Genomic DNA, 13,694 nt, shown 5'->3' with positions numbered 1-13,694 from the left:
AAAGACACATCTGATTGTTATCTTTCATCAACCTATTGCTTTTGAACTGCTCACACAGATTTTTCTTGTGGCTTTAATTGACTGTAAAGCAATAAGATGTAATTTGTTGCTAGCTAGGCAGTTTTAGGTTCATTAGTAAATAGTACAAGTCATTCATTCGCATCATAAGGAGATTACAAAACCCTAATAACAGGCCGAGGATAAGAGGGGTTGACGGAAAAGCCAAGCAGCTTCACACTCCTGAACATTAGTCATTATGATTATTGTTTATTTCATAAACCTAGTTCGTTTGTTTGTTTTTAAACCAGTGATTGTCTTCCTGTGTTGTTTGTACATGAATCGTGAAACCTGACCAGTGTTTTCTAGCTTTGCTGTCTCCTTTGTTTTTTTTTTCTCCTTGTTGTAAGTCCGTCCCCAGAGTTCATACAGTTCATCTAAAAACCCCGAAGTCCTGTCTGATCAGACAGTGTGGCCCTAAACCTGCTTTAAGAGGGTTTGTGAATTTTTTTCACCCTGTGCAATGCTGCTAAAAAATTAAACAATTTAAAATGCTCAGTGTCCTGATATAATTGGTGCTCTATATATTTTGAATTAGTTAAATGCGCTACATTAATAATCAACAAACGGCAAAAGTTGAGTACAGGTCTAATTTACAATTATGTTGCTTTATGTTTATTTTGAACATCTCTGCATTCACCTTTATTTCAAATCAATCCTTATGTGAGTGGATTATACTGGTCTGTCACCATTTTTGACAGAAGTACCTCTTCTCTAGTCTACTTTTAATTTGTTAAAGTGCTCTTAAAATATATTTTAACTCAGGGTTAATTCTTGTCCAGTTAAGTGTTTTTTCTTCTTTTAAAAGTTCTTGCCTGGTTATTGCAATAGAAATATCCTAAAAGACAAACTTAACTTTTTCTTTAGTGTTTGGTAAAAAAAAAAAAAAATGTGTATTTGTAGTGCTTCTATAAGACTCATCTACTTTTTTGCACCTTTAGCAGTCATTTCAAATGCTCAGTCCACTACCACCTTTGATTCAGGGTGCAGTCTGTGTCGGCATTCTGGCCAGGTCAGCAGCAAGGCATCATTGTTCAAGGACAGCCCCTGCACCTTCTTCATTGTTTGACTCTTCAGCTGACATTCATTGACTCTTCCTTTACCTGCTAATCCACTGCTGGAGGTTAGGTTCTGTAGGTTTTGATGCTATTTTGGCTTTAATCACTTTAATGAATCGCATTTCTTTCTTGTTCAGGCTGTTCTACTCAGTTTGGAGTTTTTTCTTTAATGCTTTCAGCTTTAATAGGAAATTGCGTGATTTTTGTTTCAGTATGTCTGCAGTCTGTCTATCCTGTTTTTTTAAATTATCTTTAGGATCAAATACTTAAAAATTTAGTGACTGATACAACTTTGGATATCCAATTTAGTGTTGATGTTGGATCGGTGATTAATATAACTGCAAATATCTTAAGTTTAGACTATTTATTGGACTTTTGGTACATCTTACATGGCAAACATACAAATATAAAGCATGTTATAGCTATGCCTTCTTTATATTGGTTTTGTCATAACATATCAAAAAACACCTTCTCCTCATTCTCTAATCTACTAAAATTACAATTTGCTATTAAAATGTTGTTGACTTGAATCTTCTGCTTAGGTTCACCTAAAATCACCCAGTCAACTACTGCTTTGAGGTCTCAACAGCCTGAGGACGTTAGACTTGAAAGCAAAAACTTGATTAGTTTTGACCTCATAAGGCAATAAAAACTGACCTCACAGTCAATGCCTTCATTCACAGGAGAAATTTGTGCTCTGGGTTACTAGTAAGATTTGGGAGATGTGTGTTTATTCTGTTATTGTGATTCCATGTTTGACCTCCATTGTTTTGACCTCCAATGCTATGCCCTCCTGTCATTGTGCTGCAAGGACACATCAGCGGTAACTATGTCCTGGGATATGTTGTTCTTATATGGCTTACAAACCCTTATACCTTTCCTTTAATCTTCATGCAGGTGAGAATCCTCCATTCAATGTCCAGTGCCAGATAACCTCTAAATTTAAACAATTTGCTTATAAAATCTTGACTTCCTTTCTAAAATTTGTGAGATACGATTTGGACATGTGCTTATAAATATATATATATATATTTTAATATTATTACATGGTGTGCAAGAGCAGATTAATCAAAGACCAGATGTAGTTGGTGAAAACTTTGGTAGATTTATTTTTAGAATGCGTTAACACAAAGATGTTCATTAACATGCAATACAAATCCAACTGAAGAAAATGCAGATCTGAATGAGTTCAAATCTGTGCAAAGTATTCTTGGGAGAAACGCATTCAAACCAGGCCGCAACTGTTATGAAACTTTCATTTATTTGTAAATTGATAGCAAACTTTTTTTTAAATATTCGTCCTTATTAGCCCAAGCTCTGGAAAGTGTTTCCCTACAACTTTGATCTTTCCAGACCCTCATCAGGCCAACAGTCATCAGGCCAACAGTCCATTCTCTCAACTCCAGCCAGGAGGGTCTGCAGGACATCGTGTAGCCATGCTGGAGTCGCTGAAAGCTGGCTTGGTAGGAGCAGATTATTGCCTAATTGTGCTTTTCAGAGTTGCTGTGAACTAGGGGTTGCAACAGGGCTGCATGGGGCCACAGCAGTGGACGCAGCACCGAAGGAATCCAACCTAGCAGGGTCTCATTGATTTGCTGAAGCAAAGGTCACCACAGTTATGCATCTGTAGGCTGAATAATGGCCACCAGAGTGGCAGCACTGGGGTCAGATCACTCAGTTTGAGTCTCCAGTCACTTTCTTGTGGTCAACTTTTTTGGCTTTTGATCATTTGTAGTGTGCATGTCTGTGTGTGTGAAAAGCAGCCTGCAGATCTCATTTCCAGTTTGGTTCATCCGCTTCCCTTTTTTCCATTATGCATGCTGAGACTGGATGATCCATCTCTCGCTCTGTTTTTCCCTCTCTCTCTTTCCCTGTATCTCCCCTCCAGCACTCCACCAGCCAACCCCTGCTATTTTCACCCCACACACATCCGTCGCTGCACTTATCCAGCCTCAGACGGCTGCTGGCTCGATAGCTAAACAGATTATCCAACAACAGAGCACCTCTCCTTCTCCCTCTCTTCCTCTCCCTCTCTCCATGCACTCTTCTAGCCGTGGGTCCTTAGAGGCGGAGGGGCCCTATTGAGCGGGGCCCAGGCTCTCCACTAGCCAGGCTCTTTATTGAGGCATCTATGGGGCTTTATGCTGCTAGCGCTCGGCCTTGCCCTCGCCATCATCAATCATCCTCGGCTCCAGGGCTGCTATCACTGCCCAGACAGACGGCCAATCACAGCCTTCCAGGAAGCTCTATAGGAGATGGAGAGAGAAGCAGAGGAGATGGCAAAAAAAAAAAAAAAATAGAGAATCAGTGTGTTTCTGTTGCTGCCAGTCTGATTTGATTGACATCTTCTGTACCTTCTGGGTGAATGACAACAGTGGACTGTGTGATATTTGATTAGATCATGAACTAAGAGTGCGAGTCATGAAAGCACATATAACCATGTTAAAATAATAATTATAGAAGGCGCATTTGTCAGCAATATCAAAGCCTTTTATGACAGATCTATATTAATCTTGTAAGAGTTCAGTATAAAAAATATTGCAAACCTATGAATCCCAAAGGAGAAAAAGGCTATTCTGACAGATTAAAAAAAAATCACTAATGAGTGCTGCAGCCGCACTGGAGGGTTCTATAGTAATAATGTGGGTTTATTTAAAGAAAAGTCAGGCAATTTCTATGTTAAAGCCGACTTTCCTCTTTTTCATCAAGCCTCAACAGTATGTTGAATTTCTACTCAAGGCTTAACTTTTTTAATAACGATTTTTTTCCCCCCTGTTCTTTCTTTTTTTGCCCCATCTCTTTCTCTCCGCTGCCCTGAGCTCTCATCCTGCTCCAGGAGGAATAGGCGGAATCTGATTACAGACCTATTTTACAGCAGACGCCGGGGCGCAATAAAGGGAGAGAGAGCACGGAAACGGGACTCGGCCCATCAATTAGATCTCTATTAGCAGCCAATGCAGACCTCACCTCAGGAAACGCCGGGGCTCTGAAATTAAACAATTCTTCAAGCTCGACAAGCCAGTCAGTTCTGTTGTATCTTTTAGAGGGAATGAGGGAGGGGAAGAGTCCTTACAAGAATGCACTACTAGCCTAAAATCATTAAAAGAAAATACGCTATATGAAAACAGAAATATAACCGTGGTGATAAAAGCAAAAAGAAAGATACAAACCTAAACCGAAAGTCGCTACTTGTAAAATAGAAACTATAAATTCTCATTTGAATAATAAATAATCTAAGAGGGCCATTGATGTGATTTTATATGAGCAGTAAACACGAAGGTAAAAACCACCCCAACAATGTCTGAGTAACATTACACGGCCTGTTATAGCCGAAAACATTGAGGTGAACAAAATCTTAAGTATTATATTGCAATATAAAAAATTACAGTCAGGTTTCCTTGTTACCTCTTCCTACAACCTCCTTCCGGTGTCATTAATCTCCAACTGCTGACCTGTTGACCTGAGGCGGGACAATATGTCAATACTGGATAATTAGCCGCGGCATTAAGGCCATTTAGATAGAACACCTTCATGGGCTTCTGAATGGCCATTAAATCAAAACGGCTTTTTGGGGAAATTAAAAGTTTTAGTCCACTCTAAAGATGCTGCAAGTCTGCACATAATTGAGTTTTAGTCAATGGGATGTGACATTTCCATGTTAATAGAGGTTTATTGGATGGGAGGGCAGGCAGGGATAGTGGACCAGCTCCCTATAGTTCCAGGCCAAAGCCTCCTTTAAGTTTATGAGCACGCGTTTCATTTGTTACACTTAGTAACCTGGTAAAATAAAGACCAATATTATCGGTATGATATGGCACCCGTTGGTGAACTTAATGTCTGTCTGTCACTCACTGTTTCGGCTTGAGTAGTTGAAAAATAACCTTCATGGCACTAGTGTAAAAAGAGTTTTAACATTTTTCTTAAGCGTGCGTAATACTTATCGTTCTGGTAATAGTGGCCATTAAGCTACTTAAGTTTTACATAAGTGTGGATCAGTTAAGATCTAGCCTGCCAGAGTTTGGGAAAATGCAGTCGCTTTTATAGCCTAATGATTTGTGGTGATTAATTTCTGGCATGATCTGACGCAAGACCATGAGTCCTCGCCTCACAATCTTCGCCTGTTTCTCAGTACTATGGCACGCATTTCTCTATTTGCTCAATCAAAGGATGGCCATTTATCATCGAGAAGGACAGCTTCGTATTTTCTACCTTGCCCGCTCGGTTCCAGGACCAAATTCAGCATTTTTATGGAAAACTGCAGTCATTTTGATTGATGAAATCCAAAGATGTCCAAAACAATCATGGAGATCCCCAACTGTGGCGCACCGGCGGGGTGCTCCAGTGTTGTCATTGTTCCACAGAAAGAAAGGAGCGCGTCCGGAGAACACCAGGGGAAAAATCACGATTTTCAGTTCAAAAGGCCCAGAAAAGCAGCATTTCTTTACAGGCAGTGGGAAAGTGCAGGAAAACCTTTTTCCACTTGCAGACGAAAACAATACTTGCTTGGCTTTTTCCTCCTGATGCATTCAGCTATAAAGACATGGTCTAATAGAAACAGGCCAGAATAATGAATTGATTATTTTACTGTGAGGGGTGATGTTATTTGTGTCTGAGCCAGCTGAATGGCTGGTGCAACACATCCCCCTGAAGTCATCCGATTTGCGCATACAGGCTCATTGTGTGTCATGTAGCTGCGAAAAGTAAAATAACTTTTCCTTAAAACCGATTTCACATAGCCTTTATTTACCCGCGCTTGTCTTGTTTGCTGTGATTCATAATGTCACAAGAAATGTCACCTGTCTGGCCTAATTGCCACCTTCTGTTATTAATACCAGGAGTGTGACTCCCTTTTGCACCCGTGGATATAAGCCTATATTGCGTACTTAATACAGCGTCACCCAAAGGGAGATTCAATAAATCTCCCTTTAACGGCGTTTCCCCTCAAAACTCCTTCAGGCGAGTGGAGGCCGTGTCAAGATTGCGATTGTGCGCCAGTGCTTAGGACCAGCTGCTCCCAGGACAGACAAGCCCTTGTCAATTAGGCGGTGACAAGCAGGTCCTCCAACTGCCTGCAGGCGCTCCACTAGCCAGCAGTGTACAGTCCCTGCAATTAGTATCAATTTCTGTCGAGACCTCCTTGGAGCGCGCAGACACAGGCTGGGTAAATGGCCAAACATTGTCCAAATAACACCAAGAGCCACAAATGACAACGTGTAATGGGCCCAGTGTTAACCGCACGGCGCGCTGCAGAGAAAGAAAAACGTTTGAATTTAGGAAGAGCGGGACATAAACCCAGGATAGCTTTCACATAAACGCACAAACCTTTCGCTTATGACCGCCTTATTGCCTATAATTACCGTTACTATTTGCGCTGCTGCAGTTTACCCCAGGCGCTATTTATATTGGTGGAAGAATGACAACATTATTAAATATTTAATCGGAATAATCTTGTTAACTAATCACTTCTCTGGCAGGCGATACATTCATTAATCAGTCTAATGAATAAACACAAAAATATGACGTAGTTGAACATTTTGCATTGCTGCGAAAGCACTTTCTGGTTTAAATGTTGCTGTTATTAGCAATTAATAGATACTTACCGCTGTTAGACTGGAGATCGCTTTTATTTATTTATTTATTTACTGCACTAAGAAAAAAGCTGCAGATTTCTAACTACTGACTTTCAAATTATCAAACACAATGCTATTAGACTTGGGGTCTTTCCTCCCTTAATTATGATAGCAAAAGTTACAGCGTGGGTCTACCAGGTTGTTAACCTCTGTATTTGATAACTTTTTTAAACATATTAATACTTCACTGATAAATTGTATGGTTCTTGTCTATAGTTATTAGCATTAATACGTTTTACGAGTCAGTAATTAATACAAATTATCTACAGACTGTTCTCACCAGTCAGGTAGTTTTCATCACCTGCCAACTGCCAGCATCTCATTATTAGTGGAATATAACTAATTTATAAAGCATTAGCAGATGCTTTCTTTACATTTGAACCAATGTACAACTTGGCTCTTTGCTTAAGCCAAACCGTCAGTTTTGATCCTACGAGTAAATAAATGTCAGAACAGCACTGTCACAACACTGACAACCCATAGAAGGATTGCTCACCAAGCCTCCTTTGTAAATGGTGTCACCGCAAGCAGCTGGTGGTGACATTCCCGGGCCTTGGACGCTGCCCTTTGCCCTCTGTGGGGGTTGGACTCCGGACAGGGCGGTCCAGCCATCTACACAGCTTCGTGATAGCTCGGGTCAGCAGGGCCAAGTTTCCAGCGGGAGAAGTTGGGGGAAAGTAGGCGAACAAAAACCCCGAAGCTCACCAGGCCAGTGGGATCATTAGTATGAACGTTTGTTTAACTAATTAGCAAGCTGGGCAGCCAGAGGGAGGCTTGTATAGACGACATGGACGTCATATATGGCAAAGGTACGGGCATCCGTCACTCTGATTCAACAGAGGATGAATGCAGTTTGGATGATGTGGATGGAGCACACAAATCCAGCCTAGACTGCGTGGATAGTGAGCATCAAGGATCAGATAATAATCCGTCACATCGGCCAAATTATGATGCTCGGACAGTCAGTCATCACTCTGTTTTATAGCAAATTAAAGAGTGTGCAACATTTAAGGGACTGACTCCATCCGTCTGCGAACAATGCGTGTTTTTTCGACGGAAGATTTTATTGCAGAGTTCAAAGTACAGGATGAGGACAGGGCAGCGCACTGAAGTTCAAGAACAGTGCAAACAGCACATGCCAACAAAAGGAGCCACTGAGCATTCAGCTATGGCAGAGCAGAAGAAGTTGTTGGGGAGGAGGCTGCGGGTCCCGCGTTAAATATGGGAAAGTTTGGGGAACGAGGTCGGCAGGTCAAGAAAAGTCAACAAGAGAGCAGTCTTGATGACAGAAGGAATTTAATATCAAAAATACATAAATCTTCAAGTGAGGGCAGGCGCATAATGGGCACAATGGAGGCGAGTGTTAGAGTCAACACAGATTTGTTGGCGATTAAATGAATCAGGCCAAGTTGTTAACATTTAACACAAAACGTTGGCACTAGAATAGAGGTTGAGCGGGATGGAAGGGGGTTTCCTGGCTGGAGCAGAACTGTCAGGGCGTGCAGAAAGACAGCCAATGTGCAGTGACAGATCTGGCGCAAGAGTGCACATTTTGTGCGTTTGATATTATGCAGCAGCTTCGTTATTTTAAATTTGAACAAATAATTCCAATTTAAGTTATATGAGTGTTTTTAGACGATTTGCTGATCATTTGTGCCGAGTTGTTGGTGCGCAATTACACACTAAGTTTTAAGAATTGGGTGACTTATCGCGCGTTAAGATAAACCCACCTCAGTTTGTTGAATCATATGTCACTGCAAGGATATCGGTCATCTCGAACAATAGGTATTAATCTCCCCATGGTGTAGGAAATAAGCCTACATTTGTCTCCACTTCCCTTCTGACTGCTGTGCTACACTGGACGCAGCGCTGAGAACTCTGTCTGACCTTCGCCCTCGCCCCTGCAAAGCCCTGCAAGTTCCCCAGCAGTCGCAAACAACTCTGAATTCCATAATTCTTCAAGAAAAGGCACTATTAGGGAAAAATCCTTCCTTTTTGACAATTTAATAGTGCAAACTAATCATCTGGTTGACACGAGCCATTCATCTCCGTACAGGCAGACAAAGACAAGGCCTTTTCCATAGGTTTGTCTGGATCCTGGAGTCAGACCAGCCTCTATTTTGAGATCAAGTGCACAATAAAAGCATTGTGACTGCTTAATGGCTATGTTTGCAAAGCCACCCAAAACCCAGTGTATTAAATGCATTTTTTTGTAAAGAATGAAAAATAGGCAAACGTGGACAAAAGGCCGCAGAACTGACAATAAACTTGTTTCCACGAGAAACCGAATGGTATAAAACTTTGTTTGGGTGCTTAAAGCAATCAAAACACGAAATAAAAGAAAAGATTGGGGATAAAAACTGGGCGCCACAAAATTGCTTAAACGCCTCAAGTTATGAATTCGTTTCTGAATCAATTTAGCGGTGCAGGCATTTTCCAAACATCCTCTTGCGGGAGTAACAAGACAGGGAAATTGATCCGGTGAGACCTCACCTCTCGGTGCGCCTCAATAAAAGAGACATCAGCCTCTCTTGACGACTGTATAATTTTTAATATATATGCAATAAATGTTCAATTTGTTTCCAGAAATGACGGGAAATAATAACGTCAAATTTTAAAGCCATCCATTACAACCAAACAATGCTCGTGCATAGGTGCTCTAGCGCAGAGTGCTTTGATTAATTCGCATTTTGATTGTGTTTGATAAAGCAATAACGTTACGGCGCTCGACTCTGGACCATTTTACACTCCTGGAAAATAAATACGATGGTGGCTGAGTTTTGATTAAAAAATATATGTATTTCAGGATCATTTCTAAAGCCAACAGATCCTCTTTTAAAGGCTTTACTGCTTGTTGTCCGGGTGGAATCTGATAAATTTCAAGAGACCCTAGGAGTGAATTTCCATGGAAAATAAGTAAATCCAATATGAAGAAACAATCTGATTGGTGTCATAGTCCTCGATTTCTGTGGTCATTAAGTGAGCAGTCACAACACCCCTCAACAGAATCTAGTTATAAATTCTGTTTTAAGGGTTGTTATTAGCAGTAAATTCATCAAGATCTTAAATAAACTAAACTTCAAAATAGTAAATAGTAAACAGGCTGATTTGTTAGAAAATACATTAACAAATAGCCATGTGCTGTTTAAATTGTCTTCCACTCCAGATTCATACAGTCCAATAACATCGCAAATATATGATTTAGCCTGTTACATAAATAACATTTTTAAAAAATGGTGCCATAGACACATAGCTACTTTCAATACCAGTATATTTAACACCTAATAAGTACCTACAGAAATGATGAAATGGCAACTCATGCTATATTATAAAAAGTCTCTTGGGAAAAAAAAGGGCAGAGACAATTCAGTTTTTGTGGCATAATAAATGTCCCTTTAGAAATTTGATTCAGCCAGGTTACAGTCCAAGCATGGATATGTTCAGATGCAGGAAGTCCAGGTAGAAGGGGGCTGAGGTCCCAGATCACTGCAGACCTTGACACAAAGTGCATTAAGTTGGCTGATCTCTCTCAAACCATTTGATTAATTCACTCCCATTCAAAACCAAGCGAGCAAGGAGTGGAGGGACGTGACCAATGACATAATAGGTTCTGTCAAACAGCCTTGCAGAACGCCCAGACCATTTGTGGTGACAATCCTGATGCCATCAGTTCCATTATAGAACCCCCATTCAAGCCACAAACAAACATGGCTTTACTTCCAAAAAAAGGGGAAAAGTCAGCTTTCTGGTAGATCCCTTTTTGCTTTTTATCTCAATAGATTTTGGCTCAGTGCTAAGCGTGGACACCAGATACTCTGACTGATCAGTAAATAATATACACGGATCAAAAAGAAAGACCATAACCAGACCTATGTGCATCTATGTAAATTGCTCTAATTTTAAATAATGTGAGCTATAATATCGATACATGTACGCTAGACTTTAAAAATAAATAAGGTCTCATATAATACATTTAAAATGGCTACACAATACAGTATGATTGTGCACATCTGCCCTGTTACAGGAAGATAAATCTATTTAACGTTTTACCTTCCAAACAAGTTCATTTTCATTTGCCTGAAGTGTTCTGTGATCATTATGTCAATCAAAGCCAACATGTCAGGGAAGGTTTTATTTCTGAGCACTTGCATAAAAAAGGCTGGCATGAAAAAATATTTCAGAGATTTTGCAAAATGTGCTAAAACAGTTTTTAGTGTGTAAACACATACAGCAGCAGACAGTAATGGCCATCACAAACTGAGGGCCGTTACAAATGTAATGAAGAAAACACACTACATGTAAACAACAGACAAAAATGTGGTACAACTGGAGCCACTTGTCTGTTAAATAGTAGATCACATCTCCTCCAAAAGTGTTTAGCTCAAATAAATATTCCAGGTCTAAATCTCCAACAAGGTGGTCCAATATCAGGAGTCAACATGCTGTTTTTGTCATTTTGCCTTATATAAGAGCAGCCTGTTAAAGCAATCATGTGTAAGATGACCACTTGCAGGATATCTTTTGAAAATTGTGCACGTTCTAATAAAATTAAGGGATAATTTGTATAACCTAAAATATTTCATCAAAAAATTTTTAGTGTGCTGTTTTATATCTTTTGTGGAAAAAAAAAAATTAAGATTGTAAGAGAACCCTAATCCAAATAAAATCTGCCAAGAGAACAAAGTATATTTTAACCAGATGACAGAAGTGAAAACAGGTACAGCAAACTAAAATACATAACTTAAATAACTGACAAGTTACTGCAGGTAAACGGGTATGTAAATATTTGTCTTTCCTTTAGCCTTGGGGGAGATCTGGTACGCGTGTCTGACTTTATTCCGGCTTTCTTTGGGAGTTTTAAAGCAGTTCAAATGTTTTTCCAACGCGTGATTGGATAAAAAATTAAGCAAAAACATATTATTCATTTGTATAAATTGTACAACTTCACTTTTTAAACCCGAAGATATAAAGATATCATTCGGCCTCATCAGTTCGTCTAGAGGTTTCACACCCACCATTAATCACTGCAGTCATCGTGAAATAAGCTTGAAACGCATTCTTTGAGAAAAAAGGCCAGAGTCTGTTGATAACTCGTTTTATTGTTCTTTTAACCAGTCTGAGGGAAATCCACCGTGTCCTTCTTTTCCTCCCTATCAAACCAACTCTCTCTTAACATCTTCTTCCTCGCTTGTCCCGATTTTCATCCCCTTCCACGCCCTGTTTGTTTTGTCCGAATAGATTCAGAGACTAAGATGGAGCCATTACAAGCGCATTCCTTTAAGCATACACGACTGTTTATTTCTTTAAGAAGCTTTTCGCTTTGGTCTGTCACTCACACTCCTTTCTTTTTTCCCTCCTTTTTTCTCTCGAAAACTGTTGAAGAAGCTTTGAAGGAAAAGATTAAAAGCGGAATAAAGTGAGTGCGTAATGCGTAAAAGGGTGTTTCTTTAGCTCAAAGACAATAGATATTGTTCTGCTGAAGTCAATTTCTGTAAGTATAATACTTGCATCGTTTTCCCTGTTACTGATAGTCGTACGTGTCCTCGGACGATAAATAACCATAAAAACACTTAAAAATCGAAATATAAGTACAGTTTAAAAAAGAAAAAGAAAAAGAAAAAAATTGAAAAAACAGACTGAAGGGCACCACATTATGAAGGCAAGACAATTTCAAAGCTTATCATTACTTTGGCTGGCTTCCGGATTGTTTATTTTAGATTTTATTTTACTTTATTTTATTTAAACGCAGACTTACGCTGTTTGTGTTCTATTATATTTTTTTTTCTTACTTTTTAGGGGGGAAAAATCGTGTCATATTTTAAGCTCGGGGCTCCTAACCCACAGAACTCGACCCACAGAAGAGGAAAAAATCGAGTAAATTATTCGAAAGTGCGAGTTTGTTGGTGCTGGTGTTTGATCCCAAGGGGTTTCTAATCATTAAAATGTTTAAAGGCAGTCTGGCTTTCTAAAAAACAAAATCGTGATAAATATAAAACAGTAATGATATTCTCCTATAATATATTTGTCCCGTTTGCTTTCAAACGATAACGTTGAGATTTCAATAACCTTCACCTTTAGAAAGCTTCCTCAGCTGGTTCTCATCCACCCAGCAGCAATGCGGGACTTATACTGGTATCATTAACGTCCCCGTAGTCCCACATTTCTGCAAAAACATCGACATTATAATTTTTGTGACATATTTCTCTCTGCGAAACTTATCAAATACCCGCTCCATTCTTCCGTGGGAGCTCGGCCAAATTAAAAGTTGGCCACATAATGTTCTCTCATTTAAATTCTCACCTTGAGCTCTCTAGTGACTGGTAATGGTCCGAGAGGAGCTGACACCTAAAAAAAATCATCAAGGTCTAGTCTCAGTGTACGCTATCGTTCGGAGAGTTCTGTCATGCCCAAAGAAGAAGAAAAAAGATAAAATAGTAATAACGTTTTGAAGCAGGCAGGCAGAATCATCAATTAAACATAGAAAATGCATGCAAGGCAGGGCGCTGCAGCCTTACTTACTCTGTGCTGTGCTGAGTCTCCGCAGTTTAATTACAAGCCCTAATTTCCAATCGCAGATAGTGTCAAAAATCTGCGACTATTTCTCAGAGATTCCCTTTAACAAGTGGAAACTTAGTGTCCTCCTGCACCATTTTATACATGATGAGCCGTCAGTAATGGGATTATTAAACAAAAACGTTTCAGGCGCTGGCGTTAACCTTTTTTAATGCCTAATTAGGTTTTGCAAAGAAATAATTAGATTCTACAGTGCTTACACTGCCTATATTTTCAAATGGCATCTGCAGCAAACACATCATCCTGCGACACTCGTGCCAATAATCTGCGGACATATGCGCCACAGCAGCAGTCAGATGCAAGATTTTAAAACATGATGGGACCAAATAAGGTGCACTTAAAGCTAAAATAATTTTCAGCACATGCTATAGGCCAA

General features: G+C 39.7%; 1 long non-coding RNA gene across 1 annotated transcript; it reads right to left on the bottom strand.

Moving 5' to 3' along the window:
* Window positions 1-2,209: 2,209 nt before the first annotated feature.
* On the bottom strand, window positions 2,210-13,477 carry LOC118454787 (uncharacterized). The gene is made up of 4 exons (XR_004843896.2): window positions 13,265-13,477; window positions 13,046-13,143; window positions 12,818-12,908; window positions 2,210-3,361 (listed from the first exon to the last, which is right to left on the bottom strand). It is a non-coding gene; the product is annotated as an uncharacterized LOC118454787 (long non-coding RNA).
* Between the last annotated feature and the right edge of the window lie 217 nt (window positions 13,478-13,694).

The sequence above is a fragment of the Neolamprologus brichardi genome, chromosome 2 (genome assembly GCF_056152115.1).
Source record: "Neolamprologus brichardi isolate AB-2024 chromosome 2, ASM5615211v1, whole genome shotgun sequence".
Lineage (NCBI taxonomy): Eukaryota > Metazoa > Chordata > Actinopteri > Cichliformes > Cichlidae > Neolamprologus > Neolamprologus brichardi.
The sequence above is the reverse complement of the archived record's forward strand: the minus strand, read 5'-3'. Positions and strand labels throughout refer to the sequence as shown.